General features: G+C 46.8%; 1 protein-coding gene and 1 long non-coding RNA gene across 3 annotated transcripts in view; one reads left to right on the forward strand and one right to left on the reverse strand.

Moving 5' to 3' along the window:
* PLA2G2C (phospholipase A2 group IIC) overlaps positions 1-21,305 on the forward strand; it is a 69,968-nt gene that overhangs the window by 17,043 nt on the left and 31,620 nt on the right. The window lies entirely within an intron of this gene.
* Positions 8,406-20,402, reverse strand: LOC139045357 (uncharacterized). 2 transcript variants are annotated; one of them, XR_011503592.1, is made up of 3 exons: positions 20,305-20,402; positions 9,495-9,618; positions 8,406-8,828 (listed from the first exon to the last, which is right to left on the reverse strand). It is a non-coding gene; the product is annotated as an uncharacterized lncRNA (long non-coding RNA). The 2 variants fall into 2 exon arrangements; XR_011503591.1 differs by lacking the exon at positions 20,305-20,402 and adding an exon at positions 14,934-15,040.

Consider the following 21,305-nt stretch of genomic DNA (forward strand, 5'->3'; position numbering starts at 1 on the left):
CCTAAACCAAATGTTTTCAGGTGAAATCATGAATTTCACTTGCTTTAATCCTGGTTGCACATCCAAAATGGTTATGATTGATCTGTGTACCCACCGTTCTGTGGAAGCAAGTGCCTGGTGCGATAAACAGTTTGCAGCTCAAATTACTGTTGTTGTTAACATGTGTATTGATGGGGTGTCTCTTTTAAAGAGACATTCTAGCATGATAAGTAGTTACTTGTAGCTGAACGCACACAAAGAATGAAACCCACATCTCCTTGTGTATCTTGCCTGTTTTGTGTTTGAAAAATATGATTTCATCTGTCAAAACAAAAAGAAAAACTGTTTCACTGAGGGAGGCACTTGGACTAATTGAGTTTTGGTTCCGTAGCTACTCGGGGTATCCGTGGCAACAGTTTAGGCCAGAGCTGAGCTTCCCAGAGCTCTGCCTTCAGGTGGAGGGCACACAAGGTAAGACCTCTTTGTGTCTCTCAGCTCATGTCTGTAGGCAGTATGTGCTTTTTAGAGAGCTTGTTGAATTATAAGGAAGATGTGGGTGGCCAGCTTCTTTCCCTTGAATAGAAATATTATACTTTTTAAACTGTCTGATTTTGATTTAATAGCTCTCTGGTTAAGAGGTGCCATATAATAGTATCTTAACATCAGTTTAAGAGCAACCTGTAGGGTCACTCTGTTTTTGAATCTTTCTATGGGAAGCCATCACTTTCCTATTCATAGGGCCTCCCTAAGAAAGCTCTGCTACTTGAGTAGGCCATTTGTAACATCAAATACAATGGCTGGATTCTCTTTCCTTTTTTTCAATATGAGTACTTGCCGGAAACTGTTTTAGTACAAACTAGTTGTGTATGAAAGTAAACCCGAAGGAAATAATCAGGCACACCAAAAAAGCTTAGTACAATCATCTCAGCGTTACTCACAATAGGAAAACACTGGAAACAGCTGAGATGCCCAGCAAAGAGGACGTCGTTAGGGAGATTGGAACATGCCATAAGAGGGCGTTTCATACAGCCTTTAAAAGTTGCGTTTATAAAAAGTTTTTAATGGAAGACATGGGAAAATATCTATGATATAATGTTAAACTAGGACATAAAATTGTAAGGTGAGCCTGATCTTGACTTAAATTTAAAAATATATATAGATGAAGACCAAAAGGCAATGTGCCAAGCAGATAATTGTACCAAAGCTGTTACTTGGCAGTGGGACTGTAAGTGATTTTTATTTTATTCTTTATATCTCCCCATATTTTCTAAGTTTTCATAGTGCACGTTAATAACTTCAATTTAGGTAAAAGTGTTATTAACAAAAGTAAAGACAAAATCTCATAGGTTCAGGGAGGGGACGGTGGTAGAACCATTAAACTAAAAAATGGTAGCAAGTGGCAGCTGTTGGATATTAATGCTTAGCACTTATATAACATTTCATGGGAGGTTTTTAAAGTGTTTTATAGCAGCTGAGCTCATTTTCATACCAGCCCTGTGTGGTAGGCAGCAGGAATTGTAATGATTTTATGGATTAAAAAAAAAAAAAAAAACAGGCACAGAATGAACACTGTGTTTTGCTTCTACTGATGTTTTTAGACTGTGAAATTAGGGCCTACGTGAGGACATATTGCCACTGTTACCCATCCCCAGAAGCACAGACATTTAGGCTGGGCAAGGACCTTATAAACGGTGCACGGTCCACCACCTGGCAAAGGAGAAACCGACGTGAAGCACTGAGTTGGCCTAACGTTTGGAAAGATGCCTTGTTTAGCATGGGGCATGTTCCAGAGGGGCCTTTTAGTTTAATATATAACATTATCCCTGCTGAGGGCCTTCAAACGAAAAAGGGGGGAGTCTAATAAATTATTACAGATTAGATTGGAGGTGGGGTAGGTAGGAGGCTATGAGGAGCCGGAGAAAGTGACCTCAACTCCTGCTTGCTGGATTCCCGCCAGATCAGTGTATCCAGGACTCTTTGCATCCCCTTGTAACAGACCATCCGAGCTCCTCTTCTGTGGAAATCCAGTCCCCTGGATTTTCATGCCGCTGGCATTTCCAGCACACCAGCCCACCTAGGATAACTTTCAAATTTAGGATCCAACGCACACCCTCCTTAGAGTGATAAAACAATTCTAAGCTTTTGTCCTTCCCCAGTTTTCTGATGTGCTTTTTAAAGGTAGTCACAGTCCAGATTCAGAGGAGGCGAACACACATATTCTCCTACAGTTCCATCCCTGACATCTTTATCGGTGCTTAACTGAGGATGTCTTTTTTTCATAGCACTCAAGAGTTTGCAGGGATCCAAGAAAAGGCAAATGCTAACGTGAAGATGCAATTTTGGAGTTCAGTAGATACCTGGGTTTGAGTGGAGCTTCTCCCTTTGGTGAATTGGCCCTCAGTTTCTTCAAAGTATAAAAAGAAAGTAATGAGAACCATAGGAGTGGCATTAGTCAGGCTAGGCTAGGCTATGCTGCCGTAACAAGTAGAGCTCGAAATATCCCTGGCTGAGCACAGCAAAAAATGGATTTTTTTTGCTCTTGCAAAATGTGATGTGTGTCATGTGGGCACTCTTCCGACTGGTGTCTCTGAGAGGCAGATGCCATCCATCTAGTGTTGTCACCCTCTCAACATGTGGCTTCTGGGGTCACTGAGCAGGGAAGAGAGAGCTAAAAGGTCAGGCCCGGGCTCTTAAATGTTGTGTCCAGAAATGATACATGTCACTTCCACTCGTATTTCATTGACTCAAACTAACCACATGGCTTTGTTTAACTGCAAGAAGACGGACGTTCAGAAGAACACATGGGCTACTGGATGAGCAGTCCCTGCCACATTACTAACGTTCACTGAGCCTTTCTTGTGTGCCAGGCACGATGACAAACACTTCACGTATTCATCTCATTTAATCCTCAACCTTAGGAAGTAATTGCTAACATCTCCATTACGCAGATGAATAACCCAGCCATACAGAGGTTAGGCAAGTCTCTGCGCTAGTAAGCGATGGAGCCAGGATTTAAAGCCAAACAGTCTGACTCCAGGGCCTGAGTTCTTAACCTCTGTGCCTATTGCCTCCCTAATAATATCTCTTCTGGAGGGATTTCTGTAAAATTATAGGCAATGTAAATAAAACACCTGGTATGCAGTATCTGACATGTAGTAGTTACTCGCAAATGGCAGCTATTTCTATTGTCATTGTCTTTATTGGTTATACCTCAAATCCTGTCTGAGTCAAGGCAGAATATAAATAGATGACTATGTGACAGAGCTTTGTGAAAAGGTATCTCTTTTGTCCTGGCCTCTGGGGCTGCAATGGAATGCTTTAGTACAAGCTTGCAGAGAAGTATCAAGTAATTATCATCAGATGGAAGCGTTTCAGCATGTCGTGATGTCGTGCCCATTCTTACCCTGTAAATGGCATGAAAGCAAAGTCTACATTCTAATGACTGGCCTGCCATGTCTCATTACATTATTTGCAAGGCTGCTCTGAACAAAATCTAAGGACACACCAGTAGTTTATCTTGTATTTGTTTTAATTAAACACTAGCTCTGATCTTGACTTGTTCTGGAGGTAATTAAAGCAAGGCTATTGTGCTGTAAAGTGATTTTGTGAGGCCAGAAATATTTTCGGTGTTGAAGCGACTCCCCTGTCCCTTTGCTGCCATGAGTTAATTGACACGGCCCCGGCCCTTTCTGGGGAAGCCTCAGCAGCTGGAGACAGCCCACGGTGTGGGTGAGCGAGCAGACAGCACCCCCCTGAGAAAAGGCGCGGTTTTGGATTCTCTAGGTTTGCACAGACCAGTGAAGGATAGCATTGAGTTTGTAGAAAGACTGGGGCAACTAATGGTGTGTATAAACCTGTGTGACTGTGGTGGTTGGTGCCATTCCTTCTTACCGCTGGGAGAAAGAAGGCGGAATCTTGGTATTTGCGAATATATCTAGCTCTTCCCTAACGCTGGGAGTTGACGGATGGCTCCTTTTTATTTCGTATCTTCTTTCAGAAGTCCAATATCTGCCATAGATTGCAGCCCATTGTCTCTGACAAAAGAAGACGCATTCCTAGGAATCTCCCACTCATTACACCGTTGAGAGTGTAAGGTGCTGTGCTCATCAATGGACCCGGATGGAAAGATCAGGAGGCACTGCTCCAGCTCTATCACACACACATAGGGAAACAATACACTAAGCGAGAGAGAACTTCAACAGTGCTAAATAGAGAGACTCAGGGCAGCGCAGAGGAAGGGGCAATTAACAGGATCAGGCAGAGGACGGCAGAATCATATATGTGGATGCCTCATGGTCCTTTCACACCAATCAGAGCTCACAGGTATTACTGTCTCTAAGAACTAAAAAGGTCAAGTTAGGTCATGTAATTCCCCAGTTTCATTTTAGCCTTAATCCAATATCATGCTGAAGGATCTTTGGATTATTGACACTTTGGGCATTGGAAACGATGTCAGCCAGATACTGGATAAATTTTGGCAAGTCTTTAAAAAGAAGTATTTTGCAAAATAGCATGTACTCTATGATTACAACTATACAAAAATATCTGTATACGTGTCCCGTATACAGATGGGAATATGCATGGTGAAGGTAGTTATTTTATTTTATTTTTTTTTAGATTGGCACCTGGGCTAACAACTGTTGCCAATCTTTTTTTTTTTTTCTGCTTTTATTTCCCAAACCACCCCGCGCCCCCGGTACATAGTTGTATATCTTAGTTGCAGGTGCTTCTGGTTGTGGGATGTGGGACGCCGCCTTAACGTGGCCTAACGAGCAGTGCCATGTCCGTGCCCAGGATCCGAACCCTGGGCCGCTGCAGCAGAGCGTGCGAACTTAACCACTCGGCCACAGAGCCAGCCCCTGAAGGTAGTTATTTTGCGGTGGTGAGAATATGAATTATTTCTTAGGAAATATTTTTTTCAATATTGTGTTGCCTTCAATTTAAAGAGAGAACAAAGAATTATTTTGTTATATCCAAAACAGTACATTTTTAAAAATCAATGGGAAAAGCATCAATGGTGAGGTTCAGAAAAGGAACTTTCAAGAATAACTCAAGACCAGTCACACTGGATGGAAATTCTGACCTTTGGGCAGAGAACTTGAAAGGGGTTTTAAAACAGAAACACATTTTTAGGGAAATACATGAAGCTTTTTAGAAGTCAGTACATCTTGGTCATTACGGATTTGCTATTGATATTGTTTCAAATATCATAGCAAAACTAAGAACATTCTAAATTTCAGAAAAAAATTCTGCATAATCACACAAATGCCACAAACCAAGCTATCTTTCTATTTTTTCCTTATACTCGAATATTTGCTCACACATACACAAAATTTAACATAATCTAGCTTTAGATATATTTATACAGTTTTCTCCCCCATAAAAGACTATAAGTATTTTTACCCGATACACTATTGTTTCAAATATTCAAAAAAAGGGTTTACTGACTACTTTTAAAACATGGTCATTCTGGAAAGTTATTGACTCGAACTATTTGAACTTCTCTAAAAAAAGTAATGATATCAGGATTATGGCTGAAAAGAAAGAGACGTCAGTCTTGCCATCTTTGACTTGAACGGACAGGAAAGGTACTGGTCACTGGTGACCTGCACACTCATCTCTGGGACTCCAGGCCAGAGATGTCAGCAGAGGGGTCTTGTTCGAAGGGTCTTTCTAAAGCTTCTGAGCCTTGATTCTCTGAGGCTGACGTTCTAAAAAGCTGAGCTGTAAATGGAAGTCCAGCACAGAGCCTGCACCAGAATCCTCTGGCGGCTTGTCCTGGTGAAAACGGGGTGACACAGGCGATTCAGGCACCTTGTCCTGGTGAAAACAGGGCGACGCAGGCGATTCAGGCCCTGCCTCCAGGGACCTGCCTGTCCTGGCCAACCTCAACCCGAGCTCTACCCTTTTAAAACCAAATTGCTTTTTGAAGTGTAAGCTCCTGACCATTTCCTGTTCTGTCCTGATTCAACCTGCAGAGCCCGACTGCACCATCTCTGCCTGGTCCTGAAGGAGCAGCTGCCACCAGCACCTTCTCAGGGGCTGGGCCAAGCCGAACCGCGCAGCCGACACCCACAGTGCTGCAGGCCCTGGCCAGCTGCAGTTGGAGGCACAGTGCCATCTAGCGGATAAAAGAAAAAAGGCTCCATCGCTTTTTTTTTTAAGTTACTGGAGAACCATAGACCAAAGAATCAGCTGTCTTTATTTGCTACCAAAGGAGCTTGATAACCAGAGAAGGAAATGGATTTCCTGAATGTCACACAGCCAGCTGGTGGCCGCATTGACACTACAGAGCCTCATCATTTGAGCCTTGGTCCAGCATTCTCCGCACTATACCACAGTAAAGAAACCAGAGGATAAAAGAGCTTCTAGTTTTGGCTGAGTGGCATTTCAGACCTCTGCTGAGGTGGAGGTGAACACAAGCGGGGGCCAGCGTCTGAAGAGATGGTGTCAGTTATTCACTATCGAATGCCTTGGCTGGACTCTCTCAGTCATGGGTGCAAGGCCAGAGCAAATTCAGTTGTCCACCCTGCTCTCCCTCCCAGCAAATCTGCCATGAAACTCAGCACAAGATAAGACCAGGTGCATTGCACTGGGTGAGGGAGCAGGAGATGCCACAGGTGTCCTGTGTCCTGGGTGGAGAAGAGAAAGAGCTTGTGGGCTGCCGGCCCAGTCTTTCCCAGCCCGTGTTATTTACAGCTAAGGAAAATTTTGTGCATCTGACCCTGGTCCTACTTCCTTCTCCCACCTTTTAGAAACTCCCTACAACTCTAAGTTCCTGGTCCCCAGGTGCCCAGGCTAGGTCCCCAGATCCCAGAAGAGGGGTGGGGTTGGTGTGGGGGTGGGGGCGGGGGCAGCACCCTCGTTTTCTGCCCTCTGGGGACTGCCGCAACCTGGGTTAACGCAGACTGCCATGACGCAGTGCACGACATGTGGGCTTCTCAGCCAGGCTGCAGCTAAAAGGCACTACCCTGAGCCGAGTGTTCCCCACGATGGTGGAGGGGAGCACACGCTGCATTATTCAGTGTCAGTGTGGGGGTGGGGGGAGGGGAAAGTCAATGCCTCATTTCATTCCTTCAAAATTAAATCCTAGATGTTGACTGGAAACATATGGCGATGCTTTGGGATCAATCCTGTTTCTCATGGATATCCTAAAACAGCAAAAGGCTTTCTTGGCTGTGTTCCCTTCCTTCCGAGGCTGGCCTTCCTTGACTCCCGGACCATCATTCCGGCAGGCAAGATGAGCCCATCCTGCCTTACACTGAAGGTCACTGGCAGAGTCCTGAGCTGTAAATGTGAGCATGAAGGGTGTGCTCTTAACTGTTAAACTCACTCCTTTCATTTAATTTCTTTAAAGCTAATTAGAGCAAGGGAAACTTTTAATGCCATTTGTTTTTCTAACCCAGGGAATCTGACTCAGGGACTTCTGTGGCCTGGAATGTCCTGAACCGGCCAAGATTTGACAGAGCCTTCGGTGCCCAGGGCACTGTCTGAGTCACAGAGCAGCATCGCACAGCCTGGTTCACCCCGGGCAAAAACGTTCCAAGTTCTCTGGATGAACAGCCTACAGATGCCCAGCACTGAAGGCCTGGGTCTGGCAGCCCCCAAACAGAAAGCCCACCCCAAGGGAGGTCCTGCTTCGACACCTCTCCACCGTCACTGTCCTGCCCTCCAAAATTCACTCTCCTCCAAAGCACTTGGTTAAAACTGGGCTTTGTCGCGCTGTCAGGAGTCTGTTGAGCTGTAGAAGCACAGACAGTCCCACTTTTCAGCTCAGCACATCCCTGGAAAAGGGGCTCTAAAGAGGACCTTCAGGATGTCGATCATATTTTCTTATAGGAACGCTCTTCTAATTGGGGTGCGTTTCTAACCAGAGTCGTGGCTTCAAATGAATCACCGTGATTTCCAGCAGCATGTCATCAAAGCCAATATGTCCCCAAACCTCTGTAATCATCTATCAGAAGAAAATCTCTGACAAGCCTTTTTCTCTTGATGCTGGCAGAGCCCTCAGCTCATTACTCAGTGTTCCTGAGCTGAGCTCTCCCTCCCCGCCGCACGGGCTGGAGCCCTTTCTTTCCTCTCCTGCCCTTGATCTTGAGGCTGTTAGCCCCCTCGTTGTTCCGCACTAGCTGGCTCTTCTCCTTTCTTCACTGAATTCCTTTAGCTAAAAGACCTTTGAACAATTTACGATTTCAGTGCTCTCCTTTCCCGCCAACCCCCACATTTGGCATAACCCACGCTGTGACGAGCAGCACCCCAGATCATCATGACCCCGTCCCTCCCCGCATTACTGAGCCTGGACTGTGATTAGCATATAAAGAAAATCCCTGTGCAGTGCTCTTACAGGTTGGAGCCCTCCAACAGTCTGAATATACCCCAATTCGCTCCGCCTTAAGGGGACAGGGTAGCTAAAAAGGGCATTCATTCATTCCAAAGGTATTTATTGATTTCTATGTGCCAAGTACTTTCCAAGTCACTTGGGATATAGCTGTGAATAAAACAGATAAAAATCCACTTGGGGCTCGAGTGAGGATGTAATGAGCAGGAAGATAATTGGCTTGGAAGTCTGAGGAGCTAGTCTAGATGCTTCCACTAACCGGCTAAGTCACTTCTGCCTCTCTGATCCAGTCTCCTCATCTGGAGAATGAAAAGATTGGACTTGGTCCCAGACAAGGACTCACCCCTGTGACCATCTAAGGGCTCTTTGGTTTGTGACCTTTCTTATACTCTAGAATCTTCGGCTTCCCAGCCAAGCGAGTAGAGCTCCCTGCGTCTCCTTAAGTGGGGCATTCACGCCGACTCCACTCTCGACCCTCGCAATTCTTTTCTGCTTTGACCGTTCTTTGGTCCTAAGAAAGAGAGAAGAGAGAGCCCTCTCCATCAGGTTCGCCTGCCTGCCTTTCCCTCTTGTTCCCCCCGCATCCTCCCCTCTCCACTCCCATGTGGTCACAAACATTTGTCAAGAACAAATGACCTCTTCTTCAAAGACGGTTGTTGTGGGCGGGATGCCTCTTTGGGGTCACTGTGATGCCTTTGGGGGCATCTGTTTTCCTGGGCATGCTCGAGGAAGCCAGCGAACAGATCACAGGGAGGATGCGGTACAGTTGGTGCAACAGAACCACTGGAAACCAATTAACAGACTGAAAACCAGAGAAAGGACGGCGGCCAAAGAACAGGCACCCCGTGGTAAACAATTACCAGTGTGGGCAGGGACAGCGATGTAGGTCAGCTCGCAGCCAGGAAATAGTTTTACAAGTGCGAAATGTGAATCCCTTCTGGAAGCAGAATCTGGGTAGAGGTTTTCTTTCTATATTTGGGCAGATGACCACCTGGTTGTCCTGCAACTCCCCTCGGTTTCTGAGCAGCTGGTCTTGGCTACCACCTCCCTCCAAAAGAAAACGGCTCAGGGGCCTTCTAACCTTGACCTTGACCTTGATGGTCACGAGAGAGGGATGGGAGGCTAGATCCTGCTTTATAAGCTAGGTCCCCACAGGGTGCCTGTATTGTACTCTCACCTTCTGAGGACGCTGGATGCTTTCCGTCGCAGCTGTGGTACATTCTTTGTTTTTGAGAGCAGACCTTTCAGCACCTACGGCGCTTGGAAAGATTTACCAGTTTCAGATGAATATCCGGGGAACCCTGAAATTAAGATCAACACCCAAGCTTTAAGGACGATTCTGGCAGGGGTTTGGTCAAGGGGAAACAGGAGACTTGGGGGTTCAGATCCAGCTCGGTGTGCGATCGAGTCCTAGGAGCACTCGGGTGCTCACGCCCAGAGGCTCAGGTCGGGAAGAGCCACTGAGACCTTTGACCTCCGAACTGGAGCCCCAGCTTTTACGGTGGATGAAGTGCTTCCACATTCATTCTGTCTTGGTTCCTCAGAACAGACTGGAAAGTGGGCAGGGCAGGTGTTAACAGCTCCACTTCGTAGAGAAGGAAACTGAGGCCAGAGAAGACTCCGGACATGCATTTGCTGAGCTGTACGTGACAGTGAAGACTGGAGGGAGGTCTCCCAGGGCCGAGGTGGGCGTCTTTCTACCACCTCGCAGTGTGTTGGGGGGTCTTCTGAGCGGCCTGGGTCAGACAAGGCAGTTGTGCTGGTGAAAGCGTATTTCTGGTATCTCTCGTTAACCTTATCCTAGGAAATACTTTAGGTTTCCTGGGAACTCATGGGAGGCTGATCCTGACCTATGGCTGCGTAGAGGCACCCAGCCCACTAGAACCCACTGTCCCTGAGGCCAGAGCCACAGAACCCTGATGGGCATTTCTCTAGGTGGTTCTTGACTCTGCTTCCACAAGACCAGAGAGGAAACTACACCCTCTAAATCCCCACGGCTCCCCAGGGAAACAACAATTGTGTTTACCAAGGACTTCAGGAGCTCCACTCTCTGGTCCCCAGGCTGGTGCAGCTTTGCCCCGAGGCTGCTTTCCTTCCCGACCACCCTTGGCCTCTGGTTTATGTGGACGTGTTGACCAGACCCTGAGACCCTCTCCTTCTCAGGCACTGCGTAGGGCAGCTTTTTGGGCATACTACCCTCGTGATGGTTGAACTTTCTGCTGGTCTTTTCATAGAAGAACAAAGAACTGTCGTCCTCAACTTAGCGACATAAACCTCCACCCATGACAAACACCTGTTCCCAGCTAGTCATGGAGCATTTCTTAAAATGGTACGTGAGAAAGTTTGCAAAAGCAGTGGTCTGGAATCCTTCTGGTCTTAGTTAACTTTGCCAGCTGAGTTGTCTTCCTAGGTGAATAACAGGAGAGTATTGCTTTGACTCATCTCTAGCCAGCTGGACGAGCTGTAGCGCACACTGGCACCCCCAAATATTGTTGCATGCGGCAAATGCTTGGCGTGAAACAATTCCCCTCCAAGCCCTTTCTGGGGCCTCATTCCAGCGGGGTAACTGTTGGGGTGAAGGAATTCATTGTGCGGAGGAGTTCAATGTCTTTTTTTAAACCAGGAATTGAGAAGTGTGACTAATAAGCACGCTGTAAAAGCCACAGACCACCTCATTAAATGTTGGAGCCATTTCCCAGGCTGGGTAGAAATGAAAATCCCCAAAGAAAGACCACCCCGCCAATTAATGAAGAGCTTTTCCTCAGTGTGATGCATATTTAGCAGACATTTTTGATAGACAAAGAGCGTTTACCAGAAGCCTTCAAAAAAGCCCCCTGATTTCTGATGGGATGTGGAGGGATGAGAGAAAGAGGAGGAAGAGATTTCTCTGCATGGTGTACCGGATGTTAGCAAAGAGCAGCTGGTTTGAGATTTCAGGGTTCAGGTGATTCTGGACTGTTTCTCCTTCCCTGCAAGGACCCTTCTGTCATGGTGGGTTTTGCTTACTCTTCTAGGGCCTGCCCCTAGGGTTGTTGAAGGTTACAAGAGAGAATCCACAAAAAGCTTGTTCTCAGTGCCTGGTGCACAGCAAACGTTGAGGGTATTTGTTGCCCGTGTCACTCATCACATCAACATTACGGGAGGAGATGTGTCCCTTTTTGTGGGTGAGGGAACAGAGGCAGCGGTCAGGGAGCGCTGTTGCCCATGGCCACTGCACAAGGTCTCAGCTACACTCGGGCTGATCTTTCCAGGCCAGGCTGAGTGGAGGGACAGTGACGGAGAGAGCTCAGGCTGCACGTCGGTGGGCTGCTGGTCAGTCTTGTTCCACTGTAGTCCCAGCCCTCCCGTGCATTTCAACCATCTGGGTTGTGCCAAGACAGCACTGCTGACCCGCTAGCATTGTTGTAAATACAAAAGCTCCACACTGTCCTTTATAAAGAACCCTATTACTTGGCTAGTGGCTTGGAGTAAGGCCATGCTTCATGCTGCAACAGGCTTAGCTCAGGCCCTCGGAACTGGTCTCCCTGCTTCCAGGCTGTCTCACCCTCCTCTACCCTTCACACAGCCACCAAGAGGCCTTTCTAGAACCATCTTCTGATTTGGGTCATGATACACCCCTATTTTAAAGTTTCTGCTGGCTCCCCTTTGCCTACAAGGTCAAGTCCACACTCCTCATTGTGGCCTTCAGAGCCCTTTATAATCACCCCACCCACCATCCCCAGAAGGACACGCTCTAGTCACTCTGAACTCACCCTTCATGGTAGGGCAGGCCCTTTCCTGACTCCAGACTTCTGCCCATGCTCTTCCCACCACCTGAAGGCCACCCCTACCCACTTCTCCGCCTGGCAAACTCCTGTTTCATCATTCAAGACCCAGCTGCAGGAGCACCCCCTCTGGGTGGCCTTCCTGACTTTCTCCAGCAGAGGTTCACACTCTCCTCTGCGAGCAGGAGCCTGCTGCTGGTGCCGAGACGTTTCCTGGTATTCAAGAGCGGGCCCCTGCCCCCCACCATCCCCACTTCTGCACAGGGCTGGGGTCCCGCTGAACGGTGTAGCCTGGCCTGGACCATGCTTCCAAACTTGTCACCTGCTGTCCACGTCAACCTCCTTAGGAGACACAGTGTGAATATTTACACCAGAAATTGTCCTAGACATGGAAATTGTGTAACTGACGATTAGGGGATAAAAAACACTGTTAAATCATCTCGTCTTCTTTGTGATAACAAAATGGAGAAGCACTGGGATTTCGAATGGAACTGTTCTGTGAACTCTAGCAGGGGTTCTCAACAGGGGTGGGAGACAAGGTATTTCAGAGTCACCCATGGGGGTTTCTTACATAGATTGGATACAGATGCCAAGCCCACCTGTCTGCCCACCCCTCTGCCACCCCTGTTCTGCTCCAGTCACTGAGCAGGGCTTCATCATCTGCGACACCGGGATGCTCGGCAAAGCAAATCTTCCTTTCTGAATCTCCACTGCCTCGGCTATAAAATGGAGGTAGTAACGTCTGCCTCAGAGGAATATACTGAAGAGCCAATGAGATTCTATCTGTGAAGTTCTTAATGGACACTAAAAGCAAGTTAGTTCCATTCTCCTTGTCCCTTCCTCACTTCAGCCAGAAATCACCCCAGGTTCCACGGGGCAGCCCTAGAAGGAAGGAAGTTCTCAGAGCTTGGCAGCCGTGACACAGAGGGACCGGTCAAGCCAGAGGGTTGGAGGCCTTGGTGAAATGCTGCCCCTTTTCCTCTTCTTTCTACTGCTTGGGAAAAGCTCTACCCACGGACACTTGATGGCGAGGGTTCCATAGATTTAGCTCGCATCCATATTTGCATATTATTCAAAGAATTGGGGCCTTAGCCACTATTTCTGGCCAGTGTCCTATGTGTCCGCTCGATTTAATCACCGGGGTGTAGGTTGGCCTGTGAATGGCTGCAGAGCTCTTCCAGAAAGTACACCAGGTGGCGCTGTGGAGGGACCAAAGCAGGAGCACTTTGGGAGGGAGGGAGAAGCAGACCGCTGATGCGGGGCTGTGCTGGCGGTGGACAGAGCCCCTTGGTGGCCCGCCAGCCGTCAGGTGCAGGTGCCCTGCTCAGGGGCACCCCTCTGACTCTAAGACTGCATTTGAGCACACGCGAGAGCACCCCTCTCTGTTTTCCTTGCAGATTGTTGACAAGAGTGGTGACCATATGCCACACTCAATTCTAAGTGCTTCCTGTGTGTTAACCGTTTAATTCCCATAACCCTGGGAGCTAAGTACACTAACTACTCTCTAAAAGCACCTGGAAACTGAAGCACAGAGAGGCTAGAGAACTTGCCTGGGGTGACCTGGCTGTAGGTGGGCCCAGGTGGTCTGGCCCCAGGGGTCACGTGCTTCAACACTCACCACCCCACGCAAAGCTCAGTTTGCCCTGGCAGCTTCAATAACTTCACGTGGCTCATGTTACCCCCTAGGTCTTTGAGGTTAAGCCAGCAGTACCGCGTAGAGAAGATTCTTCCAGGAAGCTGGGGGTTCCGATGCCTCTTAGATGATGTAACTTTAGGTTGCCATTTTCAAGAGGCCAAAAACCAGTGTACTGGGGGTGTGGTCTTGGGCCATGGGGCATTCACTCATTTATTTGTTACATGTTTACCAGCCAGGGGTGTAGACAGGCAAGGTCCCAGCTCTCGTGGAACTTATTGGGGTTGGGAAAACAGCTAATCAATGAGTGTATAAATAAGAAAATTTCAGGTAATAATAAAAAGTGAAGGAAAGGAAAGGCAGGTTAATGAGGTTCATGGGGTAGAGACTGACTGTAGATGGAGGAGGGGAAGGGGAGAGAGGGACGAACGCGCTGGTGCGGCAGGCAGATCCTTCTCTATGAATTCTGAACTAAATGTTTCCTAATTCTGTGATCTCCTTCAGGCGGAGGAAAAGCCATCTGACTTGTACAGCAACCTCTACACACACTCATTGCACAGCCACTCTTTCCTGTTACAGCATCAGTTCAGGCACAGGTTATACATTAAATAAGGGAGGACTTGTTCTCCAAGTGCCAGAGGCTCTGGAGCATGGTCAGGCCACCTGTGCGCCTCGCCTGCCCACCTGGCCCTGGGTGTAGATGGTGCAGAAACGCAGCCCCGTTCAGGCTGGGCAGCTGGCCGAGTCGCAGGGCTCTATGGCAATTGTGGAACTTGAACCTCAGATCTGAGTGTTTTGCAGAAACGAGCCTGTTTGTGCTACAGCTTAGCAGTAGTGCTTGCTTTTAGCAAAGTCGCCCATTACAAGCAATAAAGACCCACCTTCTGGTGGGCTGTGGAGTCACAGAATGGAAAGGGTCCTGAGAGCTTGCCCAGCCTGTCTTCAGACACAGAATATGTAAACCATTCTGGTCACAAGGCTCCATTTCTCTTCTTGGATATATCCAAAGACAGAGATCACAGAGGGACCCCCAAAATCTATTCCCCCAATGTCCTCAGCGTTACAGCTCTGCCTTAGACAGATTCTCGGAGCCCAGGTCCGTTTTCATTCAGGAACGTGATCCCGGAGAGGGACATGCACTTAAATGGCGGCTGTCTCACCTGCAGATCGGGCTTCTGTTCTTGTGAAAATGTAAAATATTTAGAGAACAGGAACCTACCTGTCTCCATGGTCCCTCGCTGCTAAGAATATATTATCTTGATTAAGGTAATGAGAGACGTGCTCTGAAACAGGTGGATGAGGACCAAAGCAGATGGACTGAATTAATTTGTGTTTGCCAGCTCTACACAGAGCACTGCAAGGACTTTGAAAACCATGCCAAGCTCACCAAGGATGGCATCATTGTGAGACATGTCACTGTGAACTGGAGGAAGGGCTTGGGTGACCCAAATGACCCCAGTTAGTTTTATGCCTGTGATGCTGAGTGGTTGTTTTGTTTTGAAAGCAGGATATTTAACAGTTTCATTTCCGGGAGGTTGGCACCTGCCCTGTACAGAGCCTATTGTTAGGCACCCTAGGCACCCGGAGGAGCACAAAGAGGAATGAGTCACAGGCCAGTGTTGAAGGGCCTGGAAGCCTTGTAAAAGAGGCCAGCTGCACGCTGGTTCCAGGACATCGCTCCTCCCTTGGCTGGTTCCCTCCTACCCAGCCCTCTGAGCCTCAGCTCCCATATTACTTTCTAGAAGCTTCCCCCATCCTCCATCTGTGATTCCATGATATCTTTTAATGTATTTGTTAATTCCATAAACACTTACTGAGTGCCCACTGTGTGCCAGGCCCTGTTTAGACAGCCGTGCTAATCTCACGATGTTCTGGTTTTCTGCATACCCATCTGCCTCCCCGCACTGGACGGGGAGCTCCTTGAGGGTGAGGAGCACTTCTTCCTTCTTGCATCCCCAGTACCTGGCACAGAGCAGCCGCTCAGTACATGTCTGTGGAACAAATGAAGAGAGAAATGACAACAATATAAGATGGGTAGTTACTAAAAGAAAAGTTAGCATTTATACATATTTTTACAGGTGTCAAAACATTCTCAGTAAACGTTACTTCAGCTGGTTCTTCATAAGAACCCCTTGTGAAGCAATCGTTTCCATTTGTGGGTGGGAAGGTTGAGGCTTGGGCAAAGTATGACCCACCCAGTAGAACATGGGACTTTGGAGGCCAAATCCTTTGCTCTTTCTACTCCACACAGGAGTGTGTCTTCTATGAGAATTTGAGGGAATAATGAGTTGGGGGAACCCAGGGAAGGGAGAGGTCACCCTCAGCAGAGAGCGTGAGAGACAGCTGGGCCTGAAGCTGGAACTGAAAGGTGGCTCCTGACCAGCAGAGTGAGGGGTTGGTAGGGAGGATGGCCCAGGGCAGGCTTGGGGGCCAGTCACTGGTCTGGCCTGTTGAGATTGAGAGGAAGAGGGCCATAGACCATGGGTGCTGGAAGGACCTTGAAATGACCTAGCTCAGCCCAGCAGTTCTTAGTCTAGCTGACCCTTAGCATTCCCATGAGTGTTGGGGGAGGGGCACAGTTCTAAAAGGGTGGTCCCCAGGCTCCAACTCCAGAAACTTTAAATCAGAGGATCTGGGGCAGATCTTTTGAGAAAGCTCCAGAGCCTTTTGCATGCCGCAGTCCCCTTTTAAAATCCATTATTCTATTTTTCCCTTTTGGACAGTCTTAGAGTTCAGCCGCCTTTTAGAAGGCATTTGTAGTTATGTTGAGTCAAAGGTTTGCTGGTGATGGTCTGCATTTTCCCCAATGCTTGCAGCCTAGCTCTTGTCTGCCAGCTGCACACCCCTCTTTACACGCTGCTCTTCCCACTCCTCTGCCTGACAATGAAGGGATAGCCTCCGGAGTTGGCGGTGAGTGTGTATGTTGATTTGTTCTCTCTAGAGCAGAAGGCTCACACCTTGGCCTTCCTGGAGGAGGGGACTGGGGGAATCTAGACTGGTTGGTACCAGATACCTTGGCCTCCTGGGGAATGATTTAAGCAGCATAGCACAGCCTGAACAGCCAGGACCAAGTTCAAGAGCATTTCCAGGAAGTCCCGGGAGTGTGTCCTCAATGGCCCCTCTCCAGTATAAATGACAGTTGGGGGCAAATACTGTCTGTAGAGTGCTCCCAGACTGGCCTTTGGCTCAATCTGCCTCTTGCACCTCCTCCACCCTCTTTTTAAACCCAAATTAAAAGGCACTAGAAGACAGTGGCTTGGTAGCCCAGGTCCTCAGACTGAATGTTCATGGCTTTGACCAGGCTCCCGTGAAGTTGAGCATTCAGATATCCTTCTGAGACTATTTGTTGTAGATCAATAGGAACATTTTCTGCCACTATTCTGCTTAGTTGGTTTCAGATTGTGAAATGAGATAAAAGACTAGTTCAGTACTTACCATGTATGGTATTTGTTAATTTACATGCCTCTTCCCACTAGATTAGAAATTCCTTGAGAGCAAAGATCAGTCTGATTCATCTTTATGCTCCATGTCTGGTGCATGTGCATGTTCAGTTTTTTGGCTCAATGAAAAGATAGATATTTAAATAAGATTTGATTCATAAAAATCCAACATGCGTACAGTTCAGTTCACGACTATATGGATTTTTTTTCTTTTCTGCTTTATTTCCCCAACCCTCCCCCGTACACAGTTGTATATCCTAGTTGCAGGTCCTTCTAGTTGTGGGATATGGGACGCCGCCTCAATGTGGCCTGATGAGCCGTGCCATGTCCGCGCCCAGGATCCGAACCCTGGGCCGCTGCAGTAGAGCGCGCGAACTTAACCACTCGGCCACGGAGCCGGCCCCCAACTATACGGATTTTGAAAAGTCTATGCTTATATCAAGTGTAACGCATATATCAACAAATGTGAATGTTAAGAACACAGAAATTTACCTGTCAGCCCCTCATCAGTCCCCACTTTCCTTGGTTTTATTTTGAATAGAGTGTCCAATATGACAACAAATTAACTGCACCTTGAGTTTTTAATTTTAATACTAAAAATATGTTGAAAGATATGTAAAAGTCTTACTATTTAATAGCAATCAAAGACATGAAAAAATTTTTTTAAAGCTTTCAGTTTCTATTTTCAACTAACAAAAGTAAGGAAAATTATAAAAAGCAGTAACCTCAAAACTGAAGATGCTGCAATGACACTGTCAGGTGCTTGCAATATAATCCTTTGAAAAGCAAAGTAAAATCCATAAAGTTTTTAATATAATTTGACCAACCTATCCTGTTCCTGGAAATTTGTCCTAAAGAAATAATTCTAAAGATGCAAAAAGCTACATAAATGAAGATTTCAGCATTGACTTCTATAGCAAAAAAACTGGAAACATGTAAAGTTCCATAAAAGGGAAATAGTTTAATAAACCACAATACAGCAACATGTGGAAATATTACTCAGTCTTGAAATAATTATGAAGACTGTTGAATTTTGGAAAAAGAATATAAAACTGCTGTGTTTGCTAGAATTATAAATGTTAAAAATATGCGTGTGTGCCTACTGGCAAGAAAATAATGTGTAAATAAATTTAATCTTTAAGAATGAAACAATATATGCCAAATATTAACAATGATTATTTCTGACTGAAAGGATTATGGGCGATTTTTATTTCCCTCTTCAATCTTCTCTATATTTTCCAAGTTTTCTATTAAAAAAAACATGTTTTGGGGCTGGCCCTGTGGCCGAGTGGTTAAGTTCACGCACTCCGCTGCAGGCGGCCCAGTGTTTCGTTAGTTCGAATCCTGGGTGCGGACATGGCACTGCTCATCGGACCACGCTGAGGCAGCATCCCACATGCCACAACTAGAAGAACCCACAACGAAGAATACACAACTACGTACCGGGGGGCTTTGGGGAGAAAAAGGAAAAAATAAAATCTTTAAAAAAAAAAAAAAAAAAAACATGTTTTGTTTTGGGAACCTCTTCCGTCTGGAAAAATAATTTATGATGATGATGCATATTATGGGTTAGTATTTACTTTAATACTATTTTTATAATAAAATTAAATATTACTTTTTTAAAAAAGTAAATGGATTATACACCCAGAAGCTGAGCCCTTCTCATGACATGTGTGGCTACCATTCTGGTCTTCATTTCTTGCTTGGATTATAGAAGTAATAGCTTCTACTTGGTCTTCCGTCTTCTATCCTTGCCTGTTCTCAGAGCCAGAGTGCTGATTTGAGCATATATGTCAGAATTGCAATTTAGGATGTACGTCCTATGGCAAGTACAGAAGACAAAGAAGGGGAGCTGCCTTTCTAGAGAAAAAGGGGGGATAGGGAGTGGCTGTTCTAAAGGAAAGTCCATTGGGGGAAAGTAACAGTTCAGAGTGGAAACAGCTTCTCATTGGCTCAACTGCGGCTTTCTCATTGGCTGGGCTGTTCCTAGGTGGGGAGAGAAATCTTCCTTCAGTAGTAAAGTAGTTTTACTTCCTGTCCAAGGTGCAAGCTCTTGGGCTCTTCCTGTTTGGTATAACTCACGATGTGTGATAAGGTATAAGAACGCCCCCTACAGGCCTTCCTGACTCCAATTTAGTGAAGTTTTTTTTTTATTATTAATTTCCACAACTCCTATCATACTATATAGCTTATTATGTACATTGTTTCTTTTCTGTCTCCCCACGGTAGGGGGTAGAACACAACCCCCATAGAGGCAAGGAATTTTGGTCTGCTCTGTTCACTGATAGGCCTGATATGTGCCTGGCATTTAGGTGCCTAATATACATTTGTTGAATGAATTTGTTACAGAAGCTCTGAATAAGATGAGAGCCTGCTGGGAACTCCAGTAAGAAGAAAAAGAGCTAGCTGAGGTCCAGGCCTGGGTTGGGGAAACTAACAAACTCTCTGCAGAGTCTGGATCCAGAATCTTCAGGGCATGGTACATTTACGTCTGGTCTGGGTTGACACTGCAGTATCCCCGGGCTGGATGCCGGGGATGGGGTGGCGGCAGCAGGTGATTTCCAGACTGTCCTTCCCAGTTGGGAGGATGAGAGTTGCTGCCTTTCTCCTATGATTTGTCTGCAGGTGGCCGGCCACTCTTGTTAACAGTGGGCTGGGGCTGGAGCTGACCCAGGATGTCTGTGGGTGGTACTTGATGTGGATCAAGACTGCCCCAGGGAGAGAAGCCCAAGGCGTCCTGGCCTACATGCCATCTATCATCCTCCGGGAAGTATAGGACGTCCTGGCCTGATGCGACCTGATTCGTATCCCAAGTTATACGACCACCAGATAACCAGACCCCACCTGCACCGATACCATTTTAATGACTTTTTTACATGATTCTTCCTTTGTCTTGTAAATAAATAACTCATACCTGTGCCTTACAAATTTAGCCCTACCCTCAACCCATTGCACTGCCCATGGGTCCTGTCCCCATGCTGCAGCCCTTCACTGCCCATGGGTCCTGTCCCCATGCCTACAGCTCTTCACTGCCCATGGGTCCTGTCCCCATGCTATTCTCTGAATAAAGGAGCACTGCTACCAGACCTTGAGAGTCCCAGAAATCTTTCTTTCAACTCCTCGGCTCGCCAAGCCTGCATCAGTACTCACCCAAAAGAGTAGAGCCATGATCCCTGCCTCTCCTCAGAGGGCCGATGTCAGAGAGGCACGGTCCTCAGCTGGTCACAAAAAGCACCAAGGCCTTTACTGCACACACCTCTTCATTGTGAAGAACAGGTGCGCATGAAAATTATGAAACTAGGAGCTTTGTTAACTAGGCCAAAGGACAGCGGTTTTATTTGTCCTCCAGAGGAGAAATGCATCCCAATGCTGCATTTGAATCAAAGGAATGAAGGGAGGCAAGAGAGGGAGGGAAGGAAGAGGGGAGATAGAGATAAATAATGTATTATTTTACTGGAAGAAGGATTTCTTAAGTAACCTTGGTCTGTAGTCATACCCTTAGAGTTAGATGGTAATTGATTTCGTTTAACCTACACATTAAGTGAAATAGCAACCTTTTTAGTTGCATTTCTTCTTAATTAAAGCAATTAATAGCATTGGATTCTCTGTACACTCTGTCCAAAACCCTTCATGCATTTCCTTCCCATGAACAACGCTGCTGGGCAGTGTTTTTCCCCTGCCCACTACGTGTTTGTCTTGTTGCTGTCATGTTTGTTTGTCTGTTTTTGCAGAAAAAGTCCACATTGGTGATATGGTCAAGCTAAGTCCACTTGGGTAAATCCCAACTTGTCAAATTAGCTTGCTTTTTTTTCCCTAAGAAGATGGATTATGTGTCCAGAATCTGACCACTTCTCGTGACATCTATGGCTACCCCTGGCCCAAGCCAGCATCGTCTCTCCCCTGGTTACCGTCAAGGCCCAGTAGTTGGTCTTCCATTTTCCCCTACAGTCTACTCAACACAGCAGCCAGCGCTCCTCTGAGCAGGACCATCAGGATGAGGCTGCTTAATTGTGCCCATCGGCAGTTGTCACATCAGTTGTTCAACCTCTTGGGGTAGGATTTAAGTGTGTCCCAAAACACCTCCAGAGATCTGTTCTGCATCGCCTGGGAGCGCAGCTGCTTCTGAAGCTGTCGCAAGGCAGAGCAGCACA

The sequence above is a fragment of the Equus asinus genome, chromosome 5 (genome assembly GCF_041296235.1).
Source record: "Equus asinus isolate D_3611 breed Donkey chromosome 5, EquAss-T2T_v2, whole genome shotgun sequence".
NCBI lineage: Eukaryota > Metazoa > Chordata > Mammalia > Perissodactyla > Equidae > Equus > Equus asinus.